The sequence below is a fragment of the Schistocerca cancellata genome, chromosome 2 (assembly GCF_023864275.1).
Source record: "Schistocerca cancellata isolate TAMUIC-IGC-003103 chromosome 2, iqSchCanc2.1, whole genome shotgun sequence".
NCBI lineage: Eukaryota > Metazoa > Arthropoda > Insecta > Orthoptera > Acrididae > Schistocerca > Schistocerca cancellata.
In genome coordinates this window covers 949,867,500-949,892,070 of record NC_064627.1, presented here as the reverse complement: position 1 = coordinate 949,892,070, position 24,571 = coordinate 949,867,500, and the positions used below count along the sequence as shown (strand labels likewise).

At 44.1% G+C, this 24,571-nt stretch overlaps 1 long non-coding RNA gene and 1 pseudogene across 1 annotated transcript in view; one reads left to right on the top strand and one right to left on the bottom strand.

Moving 5' to 3' along the window:
* Positions 1-24,571, bottom strand: part of LOC126148929 (uncharacterized) — a 304,046-nt gene that overhangs the window by 236,645 nt on the left and 42,830 nt on the right. Inside the window, exon 2 of the long non-coding RNA XR_007530672.1 lies at positions 3,540-3,589. This is a non-coding gene — a long non-coding RNA (uncharacterized LOC126148929). The remainder of the gene's footprint in view (positions 1-3,539; positions 3,590-24,571) is intronic.
* LOC126163777 (5S ribosomal RNA) lies at positions 2,180-2,299 on the top strand (annotated as a pseudogene).

The window sequence follows — 24,571 nt, the reverse complement described above, 5'->3', positions numbered from 1 at the left end:
TCACCAGTGGTGTACGGCCAGTGTAGGAGATCGTTCCCCACACCATGATGCCGGGTGTTGGCCCTGTGTGCCTCGGTCGTATGCAGTCCTGATTGTGGCGCTCACCTGCACGGCGCCAAACACGCATACGACCATCATTGGCACCAAGGCAGAAGCGACTCTCATCGCTGAAGACGACACGTCTCCATTCGTCTCTCCATTCACGCCTGTCGCGACACCACTGGAGGCGGGCTGCACGATGTTGGGGCGTGAGCGGAAGACGGCCTAACGGTATGCGGGACCGTAGCCCAGCTTCATGGAGACGGTTGCGAATGGTCCTCGCCGATACCCCAGGAGCAACAGTGTCCCTAACTTGCTGGGAAGTGGCGGTGCGGTCCCCTACGGCACTGCGTAGGATCTTACGGTCTTGGCGTTCATCCGTGCGTCGCTGCGGTCCGGTCCCAGGTCGACGGGCACGTGCACCTTCCGCCGACCACTGGCGACAACATCAATGTACTGTGGAGACCTCACGCCCCACGTGTTAAGCAATTCGGCGGTACGTCCACCCGGCCTCCCGCATGCCCACTATACGCCCTCGCTCAAAGTCCGTCAACTGCACATACGGTTCACGTCCACGCTGTCGCGGCATGCTACCAGTGTTAAAGACTGCGATGGAGCTCCGTATGCCACGGCAAACTGGCTGACACTGACGGCGGCGGTGCACAAATGCTGCGCAGCTAGCGCCATTCGACGGCCAACACCGCGGTTCCTGGTGTGTCCGCTGTGCCGTGCGTGTGATCATTGCTTGTACAGCCCTCTCGCAGTGTCCGGAGCAAGTATGGTGGGTCTGACACACCGGTGTCAATGTGTTCTTTTTTCCATTTCCAGGAGTGTATTTTAATTGTTAGTGTTTTGTACCATTTCCATCCCTCCTACGGGAGGGGGGGGGGGGGGTGCATAGTTTGTGTGCTTGTGTAAATTGTTAAAACTCTTAGTTTTAAGTTACCTAGTGTGTTGCAGATTTGCACCAGTGTGGTCTTTCAGAGGCTGTTGTGAGCGGTCGTAACTACGGCCGTGTCAAAAGCGAGCGGCAAGGTCCTCTGCCCGAAATCTCATACAGTCAAAACTTGTTTCTTTCTTACTCTGAATAAATTGTAACTTTGATATTTAGAGGGTGCTTTCTGATTATAATTTTAAATCTGTTTCTTAAAAAAATGCTTTTAGGCACTATTAAAATGAATAAAATTCCCATTTGTTAAAAGGAATTTTGTTATGTTTTCATCAGTTACTCCCTGGCAACTGTTTCCATGCTTACATAGTGTGATTAAATGTGTTAATGTTCTTGATGAATCGATAGTAAAAAACACAAATTATTAAGAATATTCTTTGAAAATAAATCGCGGTTCAAGCATTTCGCTGTATACGTCTTCTATTCACTCTTGCAAATAATGCGACAGGTATAATCTCCTGAAGAAGGGCCATAGGTATTCGAAACCGGTAAAGAAATTAAATTTCTTTGTTGCTGGTTGCCTGTAATTTCGTTATATACGACTACAGTTGCTGAGGGTGGATAAAATACTAAATATTAAAACATATTCTGAGCTCAAACATAATGAGGTACGTAGAACAGTACTCAACACTGCTGTCGTCCGGCCCCAATACCACAGCCACACGAAATCACTTTGAGTCCAGAGCACACCTCTAGCCAGACCAGACTTCTGCACGTGACGTGGTAATACAGACCCGATGATCGGTCACGTGGCATTCTCCTTCATGGCATGATGGATGTTTACTCTGCCGTTCCGCACATGTCTCTAACACACCTCTGTTGGTGCTTTACTTTCAACTGAAATGCTGCAATTCATTCTAGTACGACGTTCTACCCGTAAGTGGCGCTTATGGTAACTGTTTGAATCTTTAGAAACTACGCCAGGGATGTCCTTCCGATAGACACAGAAAAAGTCGCAATAGCAGCGCACCTGCACGACATTTCGGGTTGATGCAACACTGTTGTTAATGTGTGTAACATGGATAAAAATAACATGAGCCTCCTGTGACTTGGGTTACACTTTGTCGCATACACCATCGGTGTGTGATGTATGGGATAAAATTTCGTGAACCTAATGAGACACACAACGGTGGGGTGTGTGACAAAGAGCCCCAGAGGCTCACCCTAATTTTATTGCTTTTATTAATGTCGGCCAATGGCATTACCGCAGTGGTTACACCGGTTCCCGTCAGATAACCGAAGTTAAGCTCTGTCGGGCTGGGCTAGCACTTGGATGGATGACCATCTCCTGTCTGCCAAGTGCTGTTGGCAAGGGGCGTGCGGTCAGCCCTCGGTCTGGTAAACTGACATAAGGCCGGGAGAGCGGTGTGCTGACCACACGTCCGCCGAGCGGTTCTAGGCGCTTCAGTCTGGATCCGCGCGACCGCTACGGTCGCAGGTTAGAATCCTGCCTCGGGCATGGATGTGTGTGATGTCCTTAGGTTAGTTAGGTTTAAGTAGTTCTAAGTTCTAGGGGACTGATGACCTCAGATGTTAAGTCCCATAGTGCTCAGAGCCATTTGAACCATTTTTTGACCACACGCCCCTCCATATCCGCATCCAGTGACGACTGTAGTCTGAGAATGACACGGCGGTCAGTGGGTACCGTTGGGATCTCCTGGCCTGTTACTGCAAAGTTAAGGTTTTTCTTTTAATGAATGTCTCCTACTGGCGTGTTTTCAGCACGTGTAACCACTTGAAAATGACCTACGGTCGAAACTGCAATGGAGGGTATTGCGATAAATAGTACAGTCGACGCCAAATCTGATGGCTTTAAAAAAATTTTCGACAGGATGGAGGATGCCCTCACTGGCACTTCCATGCATCATCATTTCTTGGCAATGATTTGTCTCGACAATGAATGGGTTATAAGTGGCGTACGCATATCGCGTCTGCTCCGTTGGGCTCTAAAGTCACCTGATCTCATAATATGTGACTACATTTCCCTCTAGTTGTTTGTGGAAACCTCCGCTACCTCAAAGAAAATCATCGAGTGCAAGAACTCCAGACTGGTTGGAAAAGGAGTAGTTGAAACTTCACTGTAGTCTGGATGTTGGTCGCGGTTCTGGTGATAGGAATATTGGACATTCGTGAATGAAAACTGAAAACTATTTGGTCGTAAACATAATTGTAAAATACAGATGAAATTGATGTGTGGGTGCAGATGAATTAATGGTTCAAATTGATAAACAGTCTGTGTTGCACAGTTATTTAATTTCAATAATGTGTTTCACCCTTTTGGGGCGTCATCACATTGTCTACAAAACAAGAAAACAATCCATTAAAAGCAAAGAGAGGCAGGTGCATAGTCCTACCCTGTACAACTATGTGAGTAAATAACTAAAACGTGTTCGAAAACTTATGTAGAAGTAAGTACATATAAAACCCTTCCGTCATCGAGTCATACAGTGTGAGAAGTGGACCCAATTAAAGGGCATAAATTACAATCTGTCACTCCGTGTGTGAAGGAGATGACAAAATTTCAAAAAAGTTTCAGAAAGCCGTACGTTACCCTAAGCAAACCAGCAGACACCACCACAGCGGCACAGCGTAGGACCTCACCTGCAAAAATATAAACGCGCTATCAGCTGTGTACTGCACAGCACGTGCGTTTAGTGCTCACACAAGTACGACTATGACAAACTGGAAAGCACACAGTGCCCTATTGTGGCAGTAGAGGCCAGATGGGACGCTAATGATAAGGAGCGTAAATTAATATGAAGTTATGTAAAACAAATAGATTAAAATGGATGTGCGCAAAACATAATGAGTAAAACAAATTATGTAAAACAAAATACATACTAAGATGCCCATATAACCTTGTAAAATTATTTTTAACTAAAACTTTCTAATCATAAGCGAAAGTTTATGTCCTCGTTCATACAGAAGTCGATTGAATCCTTAAGCTGTCGGCACACGGACCGTGCATCCGAACGTTGAGCGTGCCGAGTTTCTGATGTCATAGCGTGGAACAGCACGTTCGGGAGTCTCCGAACGTGCAGAGCAATATCTAGCATGTCAGATATTCTCAGCGTGCGTCTGAGCGTGGACCAATCAGATAGCACAACGCCACCTACGTCACACGCACGCCATCTTCCTCCAACACAGAGCTGTGAGGCGCCATATTGGCATTCAGTTCAAGCCTATACGTATATATGCCGTTTCTGAGCACCAGCAAATTGAGAATCACTAGAAAACCCGCCGTTAACTGTATGATTCGTTGCAATAAAATAATGAGAAGTCATATTCGTGGCAAAAGAATTATTGTAACTTGCGTATTATGAGAGTATGTCATTTGAAGTCCGCAGCTCGTGGTCGTGCGGTAGCATTCTCGCTTCCCATGCCCGGGTTCCCGGGTTCGATCCCCGGCGGGGTCAGGGATTTTCTCTGCCTCGTGATGACTGGGTGTTGTGTGATGTCCTTAGGTTAGTTAGGTTTAAGTAGTTCTAAGTTCTGGGGGACTGATGACCATAGATGTTAAGTCCCATAGTGCTCAGAGCCATTTGTCATTTGAAGGTAGCGACACACTAAGGATCCATCAAAAGTCCATTGTTCTCGGTACAATTTTGTTATAATTAAATTTCAGATAGTAGCATAGCTACGATTATAGGGTTTAGCATGTGATAACGGGTTAGATTTGGTGTGATCCACCACCAGCTGGGTGGTAAAGCTACGGTTCTTGTCTCGCGAAGTCGCAAAATACTTTTTTTTCCTCAACATTCGCGTATTTAATAGGTTCTGATGCTTTATCATTAGTTTAATGTAAGTATATACTACATACTTGATGTTACATAAATATAAGTTCTACTTTTTATGAGGAGTGAGTTTGTTCGATTGGTTTGATCTACAGGACAGCTTGCGCTATTTGTATAAAGGTACTTTGTTCCTTTTTCCTTTGAGTTTCGTAATTCACGTCTTTTAAAGATTCTGCTACTGGGTAGGAACAGTGATCAAGTAAGAATGACGTTAGGGTTTTACCAAAGTGTGGGAAAGATAGAATAGCTGGCCGAAGTGGCCGTGCGGTTAAAGGCGCTGCAGTCTGGAACCGCAAGACCGCTACGGTCGCAGGTTCGAATCCTGCCTCGGGTATGGATGTTTGTGATGTCCTTAGGTTAGTTAGGTTTAATTAGTTCTAAGTTCTAGGGGACTAATGACCTCAGCAGTTGAGTCCCATAGTGCTCAGAGCCATTTGAACCATTTTTGAAAGCTAGAATAACGTTTATCTTATGTGGAGAACTACTGTAGATTTGTGCCACACTGTTTGTAATGTAACTTTTATAAGCCTGTGTCCTTGTTGATTGTACATGGTACTTTCCTTTTTGTGTTAAAACACGTACATCGATATTGAAGTTTTTGTGTATATTACATATAGAACAATGTGCCCAGGATATGGAAAAACGAGGAAACGTGCGTTTTAATAGGGCTAACATGGGAATTTTACGCGCGGCTGTTGAGTAAACAGTGTGATTTACGAACAGTTACATCCCACAACTGCCGCTGGAGTGCATCGCGATCGCGTGTACCTCGTTGGGGCCCACGTACCGTATGCACAAGTCGCATCGTTCCTGAGCGTTCAGCAGCACTTTGAACTCGGCACGCTCAACGCTGATGTTCGACAGCACAGTTCGTGTGCCGACGGATTTATTCCTAAGCCTGTGCGCGTCAGGTCGTATTTATCCAATGCGGCTTTAGTGAAGCAAGGAAGAATGCGACAGCCTGTGCGCGAGCCTACACACACACATACCGATAAAAAGAGATCTGGAGACTTCGGACAAGTGTGCACTGTTGCGTGAGCCAAAGCCAGATTTCTCTCCATTTTAGGACCCTGTCGACCTCCCGCTGCTGACTGCCGAGTTACCAGACGTAAATCGTCCGAACGTGGGTAATTTCGCTGTGTCAGAAACGAAGTGGTTGCCAGAATGTATATTTTTCACAGCTGCACGCAAGGCCGGTAGTGGGAGGGCAGTACAAAGAGGCGGAAAAAGAACACAACGGCTCGACATGGCGGGTCACACAGCGGGTGCTGGAGGTGGCCTTGACCCACAGCCCTGCTGCGCGGCGCTCAGGTCCTTCGACCGGCCACTGTGCGGTCCCCGGCAGAGCAGCGACCTGCTCAAGCGACCACTTGCCGGTTACGAAGCGGCTGTTCCGGTCTCGCCACCGAGCACCTCTGCTCTCGACTAATTCACAAGGCAGCGTTGGAAACTACGGCTGCCAGCAATATTTTGCAGAGTGCACACTTGAATGTTTGCATCACTGACAGAAGTAAAGTTACCTACATATGCGTCTAGACAGTGTGCAACTACATTACCATTACAGAGTTTTAGGACAGGTTCCTTATACCAAAACAAGAAAAACTATCCGATAAGCATGGGCTCTAAAATTCATACCTTAAGAGCTGTGAGCACTTGTTCATGTCTGATATCTGATGTCAACAACTACCGCCCAATCTCTCTTCTGACTGCCTTCCAAAATTATTGAAAAAGTAATTTATTGTAGAGTAGCTTCACACCTTTGTAAAAATAAAGTTTTAACAAAATGTCAGTTTGGTTTCCAGAAGGTTTTTTCAACGGGAAATGCTATATATACTTTCAATAATGAAATATTAAATGCTCTGAGTAACCGGAAGTCACCCGTTGGGATTTTTTGTGATCTATCAAAGGCTTTTGATTGTGTAAATCATGGAATATTTCTAGATAAGCTCAAGTACTGTGGTATGATTGGGACAGTGCTCAAATGGTTTAAATAATACGTAACTGGAAGAGTGCAGAAAGTTGAAACAAACAGTTCACATAATATGCAAAAAACTAGTGATTTCTCGAACTGGGGAACAATCAAGAATGGGGTGCCGCAAGGTTCGGTCGTGGGTCCTCTGCTGTTCTTAATATATATTGATGACTTGCCATTCTGTATTCACGAAGATGCAAAGCTGGTACTTTTTGCCGATGATACAAGTCACCCAACAGACAAGAATTAACTGGTGAAATGTTAAACGATGTTTTTCAGAAAATCATTAAGTGGTTCTCTGCAAATGGGCTCTCATTAAACTTCGACAAATCACAGTATATACAGTTTCACACAGTAAATGGAATGACACCATTAATAAATATTGGCTTCGATCAGAAATCGGTAGCTAAGGTAGAATATTCAAAATTTCTAGGTGTATGCATTGATTAGGGGTTGAAATGGAAAAAACACACTGAGGATCTGCTGAAACGTTTGAGTTCAGCTGCTTATGCTATTAGGGTCATTGCAAATTTTGGAGATATACATCTGAGTAAATTAGCTTACCGCGCCTATTTTCATTCTCTGCTTTCGTATGGCATCATATTCTGGGGTAGCTCATCATTGAGTAAAAGAGTATTCATTGCACAAAAGCGTGTAATCAGAATAATTGCTGGAGCTCATCCAAGATCATCCTGCAGACACTTATTTAAAGAGCTAGAGATCTACACTGTAGCCGCAAAATATATATATATTCAGTTATGAAATTTGTTATTAACAATCCGAACGAATTAAGAAGTAATATCAGTGTACGTGGCTACAACACTAGGAGAAAGGATTATCTTCACTACTCAAGGTTATATCTAACTTTGACTCAGAATGGGGTAAATTATGCTGCCACAAAAGTCTTTGGTCATTTACCTAATAGCATCAAAAGTCTGACAGATAGCCATATAGCATTTAAAAGGAAATTAAAAGAATTTCTTAATGGCAACTCCTTCTACTCATTAGATGAATTTTTGGATATAGTAAGTGGGTAATGTCCCCAACACCCACAAAAAAAAAATATATTACAAATACTGAGTGTCATGTAATATTTTGTGTAATGTAATTTGTTGTATGGACACCTTTTATTAACCTGACACGTTCCACATCATTACGAAGAGTCGTATTCATGATCAATGGAATAAGTACAGATCTAATCTAATCTTCATTGAAATGTAATTCACAGCGGCAAAGATGTGCAAGGGCTCGTATCTCTTTAAGGAAACATACTAGAGCTCTTTTTCACTGGACTTTTCTTCTTTTCTTGGTTCAGACTACCTGCTCCCAAAATAGGATCTTGCAGTAGAAGAGATGTGTTTCACAGTAATGAAAATGAAAAGTACTTGTAAATTGTAGAAAGGAGCTATCAGTCACCCTTTTTAAATTTTATTTTGCAGGTCTAGATTTCGGCTAGAAGCTAGCCATTCTCAATAGTAAGAATGCAAGAAGTACATAGATAGATGATGTCACAAAAAGTTACAAGTGATGGCTTAACATATAGGGTTTGTATATTACATACCACTGTTATTTTCGCTCAATGCATGTAATTCCCTGTTGGTCGGGCTTCATCCAGTTCTACTTCTACATCTACATTTAAACTCCGCAAGCCACCCAACGGTGTGTGGCGGAGGGTACATTACGTGCCACTGTCATTACCTCCCTTTCCTGTTCCAGTCGCGTATGGTTCGCGGGAAGAACGACTGTCTGAAAGCCTCCATGCGCGCTCGAATCTCTCTAATTTTACATTTGTGATCTCCTCTGGAGGTATAAGTAGGGGGAAGCAATATATTCGATACCTCATCCAGAAACACACCCTCTCGAAACCTGGCGAGCAAGCTACACCGCGATGCAGAGCGCCTCTCTTGCAGAGTCTGCCACCTGAGTTTGCTAAACATCTCCGTAACGCTCTCACGGTTACCAAATAACCCTGTGACGAAACGCGCCGCTCTTCTTTGTATCTTCTCTATCTCCTCCGTCAACCCGATCTGGTACGGATCCCACACTGATGAACAATACTCAAGTATAAGTCGAACGAGTGTTTTGTAAGCCACCTCCTTTGTTGATGGACTATGTTTTCTAAGGACTCTCCCAATGAATCTCAACTTGGTACCCGCCGTACCAACAATTAATTTTATATGATCATTCCACTTCAAATCGTTCCGCACGCATACTCCCAGATATTTTACAGAAGTAACTGCTACCAGTGTTTGTTCCGCTATCATATGATCATACAATAAAGGATCCTTCTTTCTACGTATTCGCATTACATTACATTTGTCTGTGTTGAGGGTCAGTTGCTACTCCCTGCACCAAGTGCGTATCCGCTGCAGATCTTCCTGCATTTCGCTACAATTTTCTAATGCTGCAACTTCTCTGTATACTACAGCATCATCCGCGAAAAGCCGCATGGAACTTCCGACACTATCTACTAGGTCATTTATATATATTGTGAAAAGCAATGGTCCCATAACACTCCCCTGTGGCACGCCAGAGGTTACTTTAACGTCTGTAGATGTCTCTCCATTGATAACAACATGCTGTGTTCTGTTTGCTAAAAACTCTTCAATCCAGCCATACAGCTGGTCTGATATTCCGTAGGCTCTTACTTTGTTTATCAGGTGACAGTGCGAAACTCTATTGAACGTCTTCCGGAAGTCAAGGAAAATAGCAATTACCTGGGAGCCTGTATCTAATATTTTCTGGGTCTCATGAACAAATAAAGCGAGTTGGGTCTCACACGATCGCTGTTTCCGGAATCCATGTTGATTCCTACAGAGTAGATTCTGGGTTTCCAACAACGACATGATACTCGAGCAAAAAACATGTTCTAAAATTCTACATCAGATCGACGTCAGAGATATAGGTCTATAGTTTTGCGCATCTGCTCGACGACCCTTCTTGAAGACTGGGACTACCTGTGCTCTTTTCCAATCATTTGTAACCTTCCGTTCCTCTGGAGACTTGCGGTACACGGCTGTTAGAAGGGGGGCAAGTTCTTTCGCGTACTCTGTGTAGAATCGAACTGCTATCTCGTCAGGTCCAGTGGACTTACCTCTGTTGAGTGATTCCAATTACTTTTCTATTCCTTGGACACTTATTTCGATGTCAGCCATTTTTTCGTTTGTGCGAGGATTTAGAGAAGGAACTGCAGTGCGGTCTTCCTCTGTGAAACTGCTTTGGAAAAAGGTGTTTAGTATATCAGCTTTACGCGTGTCATCCTATGTTTCAATGCCATCATCATCCCGGAGTGTCTGGATATGCTGTTTCGAGCCACTTACTAATTCAACGTAAGACCAGAACTTCCTAGGATTTTCTGTTAAGTCGGTACATAGAATTTTACTTTCGAATTCACTGAACGCTTCACGCATAGCCCTCCTTACGCTAACTTTGACATCGTTTAGCTTCTGTTTGTCTGAGAGGTTTTGGCTGCGTTTAAACTTGGAGTGGACCTCTCTTTGCTTTCGCAGCAGTTTCCTAACTTTGTTGTTGAACCACGGTGGGTTTTTCCCGTCCCTCACAGTTTTACTCGGCACGTACCTGTCTAAAACGCATTTTACGATTGCCTTGAACTTTTTCCATAAACACTCAACATTGTCAGTGTCGGAACAGAAATTTTCATTTTGACCTGTTAGGTAGTCTGAAATCTGTATTCTATTACTCTTGCTAAACAGATAAACCTTCCTCCCTTTTTTATACTCCTATTAACTTCCATATTCAGGGATGCTGCAACGGCCTTACGATCACTGATTCCCTGTTCTACACTTACAGAGTCGAAAAGTTCGGGTCTGTTTGTTATCAGTAGGTCCAAGATGTTATCTCCACGTGTCGGTTCTATGTTTAATTACTCGAGGTAATTTTCGTATAGTGCACTCAATATAACGTCACTCGATGCTCTGTCCCTACCACCCGTCCTAAACATCTGAGTGTCCCAGTCTATATCTTGTAAATTGAAATCTCCACCTAAGACTATAACATGCTGAGAAAATTTGTGTGGAATGTATTCTAAATTTTCTCTCAGTTGTTCTGCCACTAATGCTGCTGAGTCGGGAGGTCGGTAAAAGGAGCCAATTATTAACCTAGCTCGGTTGTTGAGTGTAACCTCCACCCATAATAATTCACAGGAACTATCCACTTCTACTTCACTACAGGATAAACTACTACTGACAGCGATGAACACTCCACCACCGGTTGCATGCAATCTATCCTTTCTAAACACCGTCTGTACCTTTGTAAAAATTTCGACAGAATTTATCTCTGGCTTCAGCCAGCTTTCTGTACCTATAACGATTTCAGCTTCGGTGCTTTCTATCAGCGCTTGAAGTTCCGGTACTTTACCAATGCAGCTTCGACAGTATACAATTACAATAGCCATTGCTGCTTGGTTCCCGCATGTCCTAACTTTACCCCGCACCCTTTGAGGCTGTTGCCCTTTCTGTACTTGCCCGAGGCCATCTAACCTAAAAAACCGCCCAGTCCACGCCACACAACCCCTGCTACCCATGTAGCCGCTTGCTGTGTGTAGTGGACTCCTGACCTATCCAGCGGAACCCGAAACCCCACCACCCTACGGCGCAAGTCGAGGAATCTGCAGCCCACACGGTCGCAGAACCGTCTCAGCCTCTGATTCAGACCCTCCACTCGGCTCTGTACCAAAGGTCCGCAGTCAGTCCTGTCGACGGTACTGCAGATGGTGAGCTCTGCTTTCATCCCGCTAGCGAGACTGGCAGTCTTCACCAAATCAGATAGCGGGCGGAAGCCAGAGAGGATTTCCTCCGTTCCATAGCGACACACATCATTGGTGCCGACATGAGCGACCACCTGCAGATGGGTGCACCCTGTACCCTTCATGGCATCCGGAAGGACCCTTTCCACATCTGGAATGACTCCTGCCGGTATGCACACGGAGTGCATATTGGTTTTCTTCCTCTCTCTTGTTGCCATATCCCTAATGGGCCCCATTACGCGCCTGACGTTGGAGCTCCCAACTACCAGTAAGCCCACCCTCTGCGACCGCCCGGATTTTGCAGACTGAGGGGCAACCTCTGGAACAGGGCAAGCAGCCATGCCCGGCCGAAGATCAGTATCAGCCTGAGACAGAGCCTGAAACCGTTTCGTCAGACAAACTGGAGAGGCCTTCCGTTCAGCCCTCCGGAATGTCTTTTGCCCCCTGCCACACCTCGAGACGACCTCCCACTCTACCACAGGTGAGGGATCAGCCTCAATGTGGGCAGTATTCCGGGCAGCCACAGTCGTAGTCCGATCGGGGGATGCGTGGGACGAGCTGGCCGTCCCCGACAAACCCCCATCTGGACCCCCACAGTGATGCCCATTGGCAACAGCCTCAAGCTGTGTGACCGAAGCCAACACTGCCTGAAGCTGGGAGCGAAGGGATGCCAACTCAGCCTGCATCCGAACACAGCAGTTGCAGTCCCTATCCATGCTAAAAACTGTTGTGCAAAGAACGTCGGAACTAATCTACAGAGAGCACAAACAAATCGACACAAAATTTAAACGGTTATTAAAATACAAGATTGCCTAGTAAATGCAGTAATGCTGCTACTTCCGCACTGCTGACACACTGCTCGGCGGCGGAAGGAGACTACGCGATTTTACACTATTCAGGTACTAAAACGCGATGCTACAACTCTCAAATACTATAATACGCCCAAAATTTATTATTTAAACACTGCAAGTACCAAAAACACGCAAAGAAATTAAGAATTAAACTATGTAACAGATAAGTGAGCTAGGAGTATACGACTTTCTGCTGGCAGCTGCTTATCCAACGGCGGCATGGAGCACACTGGTTGTGACCAACCGAGACTGGCCGTTCAAAACAAAAACAGAAGACAGACGACTATGCGAATTTACACTATTCAGGTACTAAAACGCGATGCTACAACTCAAATACTATAGTACGCCCGAGATTTATGAATTAAACAATGCAAGTACCAAAAACACGCAAAGTAATTAAGAATTAAACTATGTTGCTGGCAAATATGAAATAAGTCGGACGACAATGTAAGAATTTTACAGCCGGCCAGTGTGGCCGTGCGGTTCTAGGCGCTTCAGTCTGGAACCGCGTGACCGCTACGGTCGCAGGTTCGAATCCTGCCTCGGGCATGGATGTGTGTGATGTCCTTAGGTTAGTTAGGTTTAAGTAGTTCTAAGTTCTAGGGGACTGATGACCACAGATGTTAAGTCCCATAGTGCTCAGAGCCATTTGAACCATTTTAAGAATTTTACTTATGTTTCATTTTATTTAATTCTCATGCAAATTTGAAGTGGTTTACTTCCCTTGAAGTTTATATACGTAGATGGCCATGTAACCAACGGACGTGTTCTCCATCCAGCCTGCCTTCCGCAAACAGTAGTATTCAATGAACTGTGGATGAAACCCGACCAACAGGAAATTACATGCATTGAGCGAAAATAATAGTGGTATGTACGTAATATACAAATTAGATGAGTTAAGCCATTACTTGTAACTTCTTATGACATCATTTAACTATGTACTTCTTGTATTCTTAGCATTGAGAATCGCTAGCTTCTAGCCGAAATCTAGATATGCACAATAAAATTTAAAAAGGATGACTGATCGTTGCGATCTATAATTTACAAATCAATATAAAAGTCAAGTTTTCCCTCATAGCTCTTAAGGTACATATTTTGGAGCCTACGTTTACTACGAGGGTTGCCCAGAAAGCAATGCACCGCATTTTTTTTCTCAGCTGAAAACAATGCTACAAATGCGAAACGTTACGTACGTAGTATTTGAAGTCTCCTGAGTGAGCGCGCCAAGTTTCCGTCACTTCCTGCAGAGAAAGAAATTTGGGGAATATTCACTAATGCTTGTGCAAAGTGTATGAAGCACCTGCTGTCGACAGGACAGCTAGTCGCTGGTCACGGAGGGTGAGGTCTGCAGAGCCCAAGGATTTGCAGCGGTCAGCTGTCACATCTGATATGTTACAGCGAGCTGATCTTTTCATTCGCGAGGACAGTCAGAGCTGCATATGTTAATCGGCAAAGAAAGTGTGGATGCAGTTATCCGCACTCTTGGATATTCAAAAGTGTGTGCATCGGTTAATCAGAAAGGACGTGTGGAACCAATTATCACCACTCTTGGATATTCAAAAGTTTGTGCAAGATAAGTCCCGCGGCGTCTAACGGTGAATCACAAATCGCACAGAAAAAGCATTTGTCTTGATTGTTGCAACGTTTTGAAACTGAGGAGGAGGCTTCCTTGTCCCGGATTGTGCCTGGAGATGAAACCTGGGTTCAGCGTTTTGAGCCCGAAACAAAACGACAGCCAATGGAATGGCGCCATTCCTACTACCCACAGAAGAAAAAATTGAAACCAACTGCTTGCGCCGATAAGGTCATGATCACCGTGTTCTGGGACTGTGAAGGTGTGATTCTCGTTGATGTGATGCCAAGAGGAGGTACCATTAATTCAGAAGCATATCTCAAGACATAAACAAAGTTCAAGACGCGCTTCCAGCGGCTTCGGCGTCACAGAAACCCAGGAGAAGTTATGCTGCAACATGATAACGCTCGGCCCTACACAAGTCTGAGGGCTGCTCAACATATCGCAAAACAGTCAAAACAGTGTTGGACAGTGTTACCTCGTCCACCCTACAGCACTGAGCTAGCCCCCTTGGACTGCCACTTTCTTGGGCTATTAAAGGAGGCCATTCGTGGAAGACATTTTGAGGACGACGAGGAGGTGATTCACACAGTGAAACACTGACTCCGCCACGAGGACAAGGATTGGTACCGACAGGGCATACACGCCCTTGTTTCGCGCTGGAGGAAGGCCATAGAACGGGATGGAGATTACGTGGAAAAATATGGTGTGTAGGTAAAGCACCATTCCTTCGTGTGTGTTCAATAAAGAGTTGTTGAAGAAAAAAAAGCGGTGCATTACTTTCTGGGCAACCCTCTTACACATTTTCTTCCTGTTTTCGTGTAAGAAGCCTGTCCTGAAAGTCTGTAAAGCGAATTTAGTTACACCCTGCACTCAGCGAACCACCTTATGGTGTGTGGCGGACAGTACTTTGTGTGCGACTCTCACTTTGTAGCCTTTCCTTTCCAACACAGATGAGGGAAGCTGCTGCTTTAAAAACATAAAGCCTGAATATTTATGTAATTGAAGTCTGTCATTAGGAGAAATGAATGAATGGCGTATAGCGAGTCTCCTCAAGAATTCATTAAAAATAACGTACCTTTCGAGTACCAAGTTTTAACTGGTAAATTGGCAGAACAGCTAGTCATCTAACTAAACGCCCACTTTTACTTTCGTCCCTCAAGTGTGACAGCGATGGCTTATTCATTTAAGTAGTCAGCTAATGTTGCAAATAAGTGTGGGAAAGCTGCTTCTGATGTACTAGAGTGGTAGAAAGGGCGCCGGTTTTGCTGTGAGATTGAGGAATGTATGGATTCCCGACAGGCCAGCGTCTAGGGTAGAGCAAAGAAGGCGTGATGGCTGCCTTTCGCCACTGTGTGTCGGCGCCTTGCCATCAGTGGGACGTGCTTGCTGTTGGCTTGTGCAAGTGACAGTCCCGGGTGGCTCCTATACGTCACCTTCACTTGATTTAGTAGTCGGAGACCGGAGATGGGAGGATGGGAGAGCCGCTCAGTAGACAAATTTGAGTGGGGAAACCATAAAGCCACCAGAGAGTCGGTGCCAAAAAAGCAGTTGCTCTGTTCCTCTGAGACCGTCTTGATCCTGTCTGCCAGTGGAAGTTCATGAGCAGCCCCGTCAGAGAATGAGGTGGTTTTCCACATGAAGTGACGGTACCTAGACACTGCTTACCTCTCAGTGTGTTCCACTCTCAGTTACAATTAGGACCTTGTTAAATTACTTATGTTTACTAGCTGTTGTAGAGCAATGTCGTTCTTTCTGTGTTTCTACTAAAATATGAGTCTCTGTGTGTGTGTGTGTGTGTGTGTGTGTGTGTGTGTGTGTGTGTATTGTTCCTGTGCATTTTTGTCTAAAGTTGTGGGGACTGTTTCCCGAGATGTAGGAGCTATCTTTAAGATAAGGCACACAGTTCTGGTACGCCAATTTCCTACGTGTCTTCACTACTAAGGGCGTTAATAAACTTTTATTTTCTATTTGACTATTTTGTGTTTATTAACTGCAAAGGAAGGAGTTAACGGCGTATTACGCTGAGTAGAAATGCTTTGGTAATTTAAATTACAGGAGACATACCTCTCCTGTAGGTTGGTAAGAAGAACCCTGTAACTTCTCCAGCTCCCTCCACCATCTCTCCTGTCTCCAGGGTTACCGCAAAAACAGATAAAAAATAAAATAAAAATAAAAAATCCGTCCATTACCATTCCAGTCGCGAATGAAACGTGAAAAGATCTAAAGGTGGTAAACCTCCATGGAAGCTCTAACAGCTCTGAAATTACCGTATAGGCTTTTCGCTAGATTTACGTGTAAGGCCTACTAGTTGACTCTCAAAGGTACCTACGTTCTCGCGTTTTTATCAGTAAACCACTCCTCGATCCAATCTGCCACTAGAGTCGTATGAGCACTTCCCATACGTTTTCACGATTACTATACGAAACTGTCACGAACAGGCTGCCCGTCTTTAGGTCTTGTCTATTTTCTCTGTCAACACTACGAGTATTTCGTAATGGTGCCAGACTCTTGAGCAATACTCAAGTGATGGTTGAATGTGTGTCTTGCAAGCTACTTCTCTCGTCTACTACACTTTCAATGCATTCTTCTACTGCATCTCAGCTTGGTATCTGCCTTTCCTATGATTATTTTTATGTGAGCCTTCCACTTCAAAAAATGGCTCTGAGCACTATGGGACTCAACATCTTAGGTCATAGCCGGCCGCGGTGGTCTTGCGGCTCTGTCCGCAGCTCGTGGTCGTGCGGTAGCGTTCTCGCTTCCCACGCCCGGGTTCCCGGGTTCGATTCCCGGCGGGGTCAGGGATTTTCTCTGCCTCGTGATGACTGGGTGTTGTGTGCTGTCCTTAGGTTAGTTAGGTTTAAGTAGTTCTAAGTTCTAGGGGACTGATGACCATAGCTGTTAAGTCCCATAGTGCTCAGAGCCATTTGAACCATTTTCTTGCGGCTCTAGGCGCTCAGTCCGGAACCGCGCGACTGCTACGGTCGCAGGTTCGAATCCTGCCTCGGGCATGGATGTGAGTGATGTCCTTAGGTTAGTTAGGTTTAAGTAGTTCTAAGTTCTAGGGGACTGATGACCACAGCTGTTAAGTCCCATAGTGCTCAGAGTCATTTGAACCATTTGAATCTTAGGTCATAAGTCCCCTAAAACTTAGAACTACTTGAACCTAACTAACCTAAGGACATCAAACACACCTATGCCCGAGGCAGGATTCGAACCTGCGACCGTAGCAGTCCCGCGGTTCTGGACTGCAGCGCCAGAACCGCACGGCCACCGCGGACAGCCTTCCACTTCAATTGGATCCATGTTCATACCCCCAGATTCTTTTCCTGGTCGTGAGTGCTTCTAGTGAGTCATTGATTTCCAAAGAAGATGGGAACTGAAATAATCAAGTACTTCTCACGATAGGAAGAGCTTCCGGAACTGGTAATAATTTCTACAGGTACACAGCAAGGACTCCAGGAGAGTTCATTAATACTGTAATGTTTGGGTAGTTGTTTAAATAAAGGATACGCCATCCAGGATCGTATGAACATTTGAAATCAACAATTTACGTTTGACGCCACTGACCAAAGGAAGAAAAGTGACGGTGTTCCTTTGGGAGGTACTGCTGTTAGAAATCTTCAGACAGAGGAGGTAGTTGATTTCACCATGGTAACCGAACTTAAAGCTGTTCGCAACACGGAAGTTGGTTTGAACACTGCAGTGCTTTACTACGTGTGGTCCAGTTTCCAGTAAACTTATGACACCGTTCCTCACAAGTGACTTCAGACCGCTTGTCTATAGTGCCGTTTCACTTCAGCAAAGGTATCGATATTTTCTACCAGAAAGGACACAGTTCGTAGTAACAGATGGGAAGTCATCGAGGAGAACAGAATTGATATCTGGCGTACCCCAAAAAAGTGTTATGGGCCTTCTGCTATTTCTAGCCCACATAAAAGATTTAGGAGACAATCTGTGCCTCCGTCTTACAATATCTGCAGATAACGCTGCCATTTAGCGTGTAGTAAAGTCGTCAGAAGATCATTACGGACTGAAAATAATTTACACGGCATATCTCCAGAATGCGAAAAGTGGCAATCGACCCTGAGCAATGAAAAGTGTTACGTCCTCCACATGAGAACTAAATAAATTCCTTTAAATTTCGGTTACACAGTAAATCATACAAATTTGAATGTTATCGATTCAACTAAATACCTAGGGAATAAAATTACGAACAATTTGAATTGGAACCATTATCGAGAAAATGAGCGGAGGGGAAACGAAAGTCTGCGTTTTATTTTCAGAACACTTAGAAGATGCAACAAATGTACTAAAAGTGACTGCCAGCACTGCTCTTGTGGTGTACTGATGCTCTGTGTTGGATCATAACCCGACCGGATTGAGAGAGAGGACATCGAACAAGTTCAAAGAATGGCGCCTCGTGTTGTGTTCTCGCGAATTAGGGCAGAGAGTGTCACGGGTATAATACGCGTTTCGGCTGACAATCATTAAAAGTAAGATTTTTTCGTTGCAGCGAGATATTGTCACGAAATTTCAAACTTTCGCCTGCGAATCTGAAAATATCTCCTTGGATCCCGCCTACGCAAGGAGAAATGAGGACTGAAATGAAAGAGGAGACAACAGAGCTTGCACAAAAAAATTTAGGTGTTCATTTTTCCGACGTGCTGTTCGAAAGTGTAACGGTCGAGAAATAACACGCAAGTTGTTCTGGTTGTTCTGTGAATCCTCTGACAAGCACTTAAGTTTGAATTCCAGAGTAGCTACACGTAGAATTTGATTAATTGCCGCCTTTGGAAAGGACATGACAAGTTTCCTTCTTCGATCCACGATCGTTGTGAACGTGTGCTCCGGTTCTAGCCACATCGACCACATCGTCGTCGTCAGAACTTTAACCTCGGGACATCCATTCTTCATTCATTTCAATACTGATTTGACACTCAGTTCTTACTTTTCATAAATAACTGACACAGCACGAGTAATACTCCCCAGGGAGGAACGAAATTTAGTTTTCACTCAGTTAGAGACAATTGGGTACACATGCTACTAACGGAATTCTGAAAATAAATATCATTACTTGGTTTTTAGTCATCAGTGCTTTAGTTTGATGTAGCCCCCCCTCCCCCGCCCCCCGCCACCCGCTTCTCACTCTCCTCTGCAAAATTCATCTGAGAGGAGCACTTCCACTTTACGTGCACAACTGTTTGCCAATATATAGCCATGTCCATCCCTGTCATTTCCTGACGTTTTTTGCAGTAATAAGTAATCTCATGAAAACAGTAGCCGCGCATGTAATATATTTCCAGGAAAAATTGTAGTGCTTACTGGTTTCCTCGCCGACTCATTAGAAGACAGCCTCATTTGTTATCTCGTCAGTCCACAAAATTTTCACCAACCTTTTGTAGGACAACAGCTCAGATACTTCGTATCTCTTCTTTTCTAGATTTCCCACAGTAAAAAATTTATCTCCATGCAACGCTGTGCTCCACATGTCCATTAGCAGAGATAGCTTTCACACATTAAGGCCTTTTCTTGATTCTCTTAGACTACTTCTAGCAACGCGTACGCTCTCTGTATGCTTCTTATATCATTCTTGCTTCGTCTCTCTCATGTTATTTTGCACTCAGTGTACAAGACTATCTTATTTTTGTAAAGGAACAGAACTAATTTACTTCGTCAGTGTTATCAGTATCATAAATAACTTATTGATGGTTGTTTCATGGTAGCTGATACCTAGAGAGAAAGAGAGAGAGAGTGATGTCATAAGATAATAGCTTAAATACTTTGCAATTATCAGTTGATCGCTTTATTACGCTGTTATGCTGTGGTTCGCGTCCTCACTCGGGCGTGGGTGTGTGTGTTTGTCCTTAGGATAATTCAGGTTAAGTAGTGTGTAACTTAGCAGTTAAGTCCCATAAGATTTCACACACATTTGAACATTTTTTTGTTATACTGATATATAATTGTGAACGTCTGTTCTCTTCAAGAGAAATGAAAAATGTATTAAAAGAAAGGAGCGGAATCCATCTACGGATATAGGGGAGCCACTACGCCTGTTAACTGCCATGCTTTTTCCGTTCCGTTGTCGTTTCCGTTTCTGGAACGCCTTTTGTACTGGAAAAATACGCAGTAAGCCGGCCCAGCGACTGAGCCACTTTAGGCTTAAAAGGCGGCCTTGACTTTTCCGTTTACTAGTGCCCCTTTTCTTTCGAAAGAGCAGTGCTGCAGAGAGAAGTAGAGGGACTAGCCATCAAGCAGTGGCTGAGTACGGTTCGTGTAATAGTGCACCCAACAAGATTTTGATATTTTGTGCTAATAATGGTGTGATAATGGAGGAGTGTGATAATTGGCATTTTTGCAGTAATAAGTAAACTCCTGTAAAAAGTAACCGCGGATGCAAGATATTATCAGGTAAAACTATAGTCCTGCAAGAACTGCGCCATAATTTGTTTAAAAATGGTTCAAAAAGGTAGACCATACGTATGTCGTTTTTGTTCTTTCTAAATAATATGAGACGTGAAGATACTGATAAAGCGTTATGGCACAATATTCTCAACTCCACTGCGTCTGAAAAGGTAAGCTACCAACAATTTGTTTCGCAATTAGACTGTTAACAGGAGAGACAGATTTTTTAACAGAAACTGTGGTGACTTAGTGTTGGGAATAATACAGTAATATTTGCCAGTCAAATGCCTTACGTTGTTTTCTCGTGTGCCTTGTATTTACTTTGCTCAAAACCTATCTAAGAATATTGTTTGTTAATTGGAAATGAAATTGCAGTTAACGTCAAAATTATGCGGTTCAGTTACGTAATAAACTGAAGATATACAATAATATAGTGAAGATATACAGTAATAAAGTGAAGATATACAAAAGTCGAGCCATGCGTGCCATCACCACTTTTCCTGGGTGTATCTTCTTTGCGGAGCATCGTATTCAATTGGCCCGTGCTCCCAATCCACCAAATAACACAGAGCTATTAAATTGCGAGGTTAAAGGCACTAGGCTTGACATCCTTCAGGAGTTGCAAGCCTTTAAACACCTGTTGCTTGATAAAGAAAACCTACTTAATGACCGGCTACAGCTGAGAAATAAGAACTTCTTCGAAGGTTTTCCACCTTTGATTCACCAGCCCTGGTGTTACGTTGCTTTTGCAGTCGCTGACGCCTGACTCCACTTTCTTTAGTCGAATAATAATGTATTCAAAATTGAGGAATGATTTTGCCGAGTAATAGCTAGTCTTTCTCAAGGGCTCCTAATCCGTTTATAGGGTTCTCGTTCTCTTCAGAAGGAAGTTTGGTTACATATTACGCCATTAACAGTTTTAATGCTTACATTAATCCAATTCCTAACGCAAAGGTAGCAAATGTTAAGCATCTATATTTCCACGCCAATGCGCATGACCATCAGTGGTGCTCGGTACACAGCTGCTCGCTGCGATTAGCTCCGGCGCAGCTCTCGCGGCCCACCGACCTCGTCCGCGCAGTGGGGCCTGCTGTTTCTCTTCATACCAAGTAATGTGGATTTATGACTGGTTACTACGGTGCTAAAGTTTTATACTTGACATGGCCAAATTTTTGCATGCAGTAATTTAGAGTCAATAGCTTCTGAAGAAGGCCGAATTATTTTTGCTGAAACCTAGATAAAGATTGGTTTCTATTTGCAACCGAGGCTAACGTGTTATATGTCTGATTATCACAGTTGCTGACGGGGCTGCACGGTGTTAAAAATTCTAAAATAATATTTTGGATCCCACAAATTATAAAAAAAACTTCAGAAGGATCCGACTACGAAGTTTTTAAAAACCACCAGTGGGTTGGTGAAATCGCCTTCACTCTCCTCTTACGATAAGAAGCTACTGTGCAAAACGGAAGCGTACTCGCCTAGGCTGTATGGATTCCCCAAGGTGCACAAACTACAGATTCCTTTGAGGTCTACAAGAGCGCTGTAGCGTCTCCCACCCCTGACTTACCTACGCACCTTGCCTGGTTGCTGTAACCTTATGTTGGTGGAAATGACAGTCATATTAGAAAATTTATGTCACTTCATCGATAAATTAGAAGAAATGCTGTGAGCCAAGGTGATATTATTTTTAATTTTTATGTTGTGTCGTTATTTACCTTTATTCCAGTGAACGAAGCTATCTCATGTGCATCGCAGATATTTTTCCAGCAGATATTGCGGAATCATTCAGGCACTGCCTCACCATGACCTACTTCCAATACCATAACGATTTTTGTGAACAGATAGGGCAGTCTTGGTCTGGGGCAGTCTTGGTCCGGCTGTGGCTCATTTGTTTGCAGACTAGCAGTAAAACAGGAGCAAGGTGGTACCGCTATGTCTATGATACTTTCGTAGTATGACCACACGGTGCAGAGCAATTAGACGGCTTCCTGATAAATCTCAACCGTATCAGTCCGAAAATACTACACTACTGGCCATTAAAATTTGTTACACCAAGAACAAATGCAGATGATATACGGGTATACAATGGACAAATATATTATACTAGAACTGACATGTGATTACATTATCACGCAATTTGGGTGCATAGATCCTGAGAAATCAGTACCCAGAACAACCAACTCTGGCCATAATAACGGCCTTGATACGCCTGGGCATTGAGTCAAACAGAGCTTGGATGGCGTGTACAGGTACAACTGCCCATGCAGCTTCAACACGATACCACAGTTCATCAAGAGTAGTGACTGGCGTATTGTGACGAGCCAGTTGTTCGGCCACCATCGACCAGACGTTTTCAATTGGTGAGAGATCTGGAGAATGTGCTGGCCAGGGCAGCAGTCGAACATTTTCTGTATCCAGAAAGGCCTGTACAGGACCTGCAATATACAGTCGAGCATTATCCTGCTGAAATGTAGAGTTTCGCAAGGATCGAATGAAGGGTAGAGCCACGGGTCCTAACAGATCTGAAATATAACGTCCACTGTTCAAAGTGCCGTCAATGCGAACAAGAGGTGACGTGTAACCAATGGCACCCCATATCATCGCGCCGGGTGGTACGCCAGTATGGCGATGACGAATAAACGCTTCCAATGTGCGTTCACCGCGATGTCGCCAAACACGAAAGCGACCATCACGATGCTGCAAATAGAACTTTCATTCATCCGAAAAAATGACGTTTCGCCATTTGTGCAACCATGTTCGTCGTTGAGTACACCATCGCAGGCGCTCCTGTCTGTGATGCAGCATCAAGGGTAATCGCAGCCATGGTCTCCGAGCTGATTGTCCATGCTGCTGCAAACGTCATCGAACTGTTCCTGCAGATGGTTGTTGTCTTGCAAACGTCCCCATCTGTTGACTCAGGGATCGAGACATGGCTGCACGATCCGTTACAGCGATGCGGTTAAGATGCCTGTCATCTCGACTGCTAGTGATACGAGGCCGTTGGGATCCAGCACGTCGTTCCTTATTACCCTCCTGAACCCACCGATTCCATATTCTGCTAACAAACATTGGATCTCGACCAACGCGAGCAGTAATGTCGCGATACGATAAACCGCAATCGCGATAGGCTACAATCCGACCTTTATTAAAGTCGGAAACGTGATTGTACGCATTTCTCCTTCTTACACTAGGTATCACAACAACGTTTCACGAGACAAAGCCGGTCAACTGCTGCTGTATGTGTGTGAGAAATCGGTTGGAATCTTTCCTCATGTCAGCACGTTTTAGGTGTCGCCACCGGCGCCAACCTCGTGTGAATGCTCCGAAAAGCTACTCACTTGCATATCACAGCAGCTTCTTCCTGTTGGTTAAATTTCGCGTCTGTAGCACGTCATTTTCGTGGTGTAGCAATTTTAATGGCCAGTAGTGTATCTACTATGGACACGGAGAAGAACGGCCCACTGAATTTCTGGGATGGGCATGTTATCAAGTCAGGGAACGGGACTTTGGCCCATAGGATATGCAGAAAGCCACGCATACTGACCGTTACCGGCAAAAGATTGTAACCACCACTCCAGACAAGAAAGAGATGTGATTAAAACCTTGGTAGACAGGGCGAAAAAAATTTGTGAACCAATTTATTTAATAGATGAGTTTCAACGTCTACGGTCGATATTCAAGGAGAATTGTTATTCTAGCAAGGAGATAGATGGAGCACATCGCCCAAGGAGAGAATCAGGATCGACGAGGAAAGTTATCCACCCAAAAGGAAAGTTTTCCTTCCTTTCATACGTACAACCATAGATGGCATAGGGAAAGTGTTGAGCAAGTTTGAAGAGAAAAATGCCTTCAAATCACCAAGAAGACAGAAGAATGTTTAAGATCGGTAAAAGGAATACATCCTCTTGTCATACGAGGTGTATATAAAATTCTTTGTAGTTATGGAGTGGTTGACATTGGTACCACAGAAAAAGTGTTAACAACCGTCTGGTTGAACGTAAGATAAATTGCCCCTGGGGCATACTATAAATCGGCAGTACCGGAACATCTTCACCAAGAAGGTGATCATGAAATTTCACTGAGACGAGTGTCATATCGAAAACGTCGCATTATTATGCGCGTTGTATTGAAAGAATGTGAGATTTATAAACAGCTAATAATTTTAACAGAAAAGAGGAAGGTGTTAAATTAAATAAAACTTGCATGTTAACATTTCGTCCGGA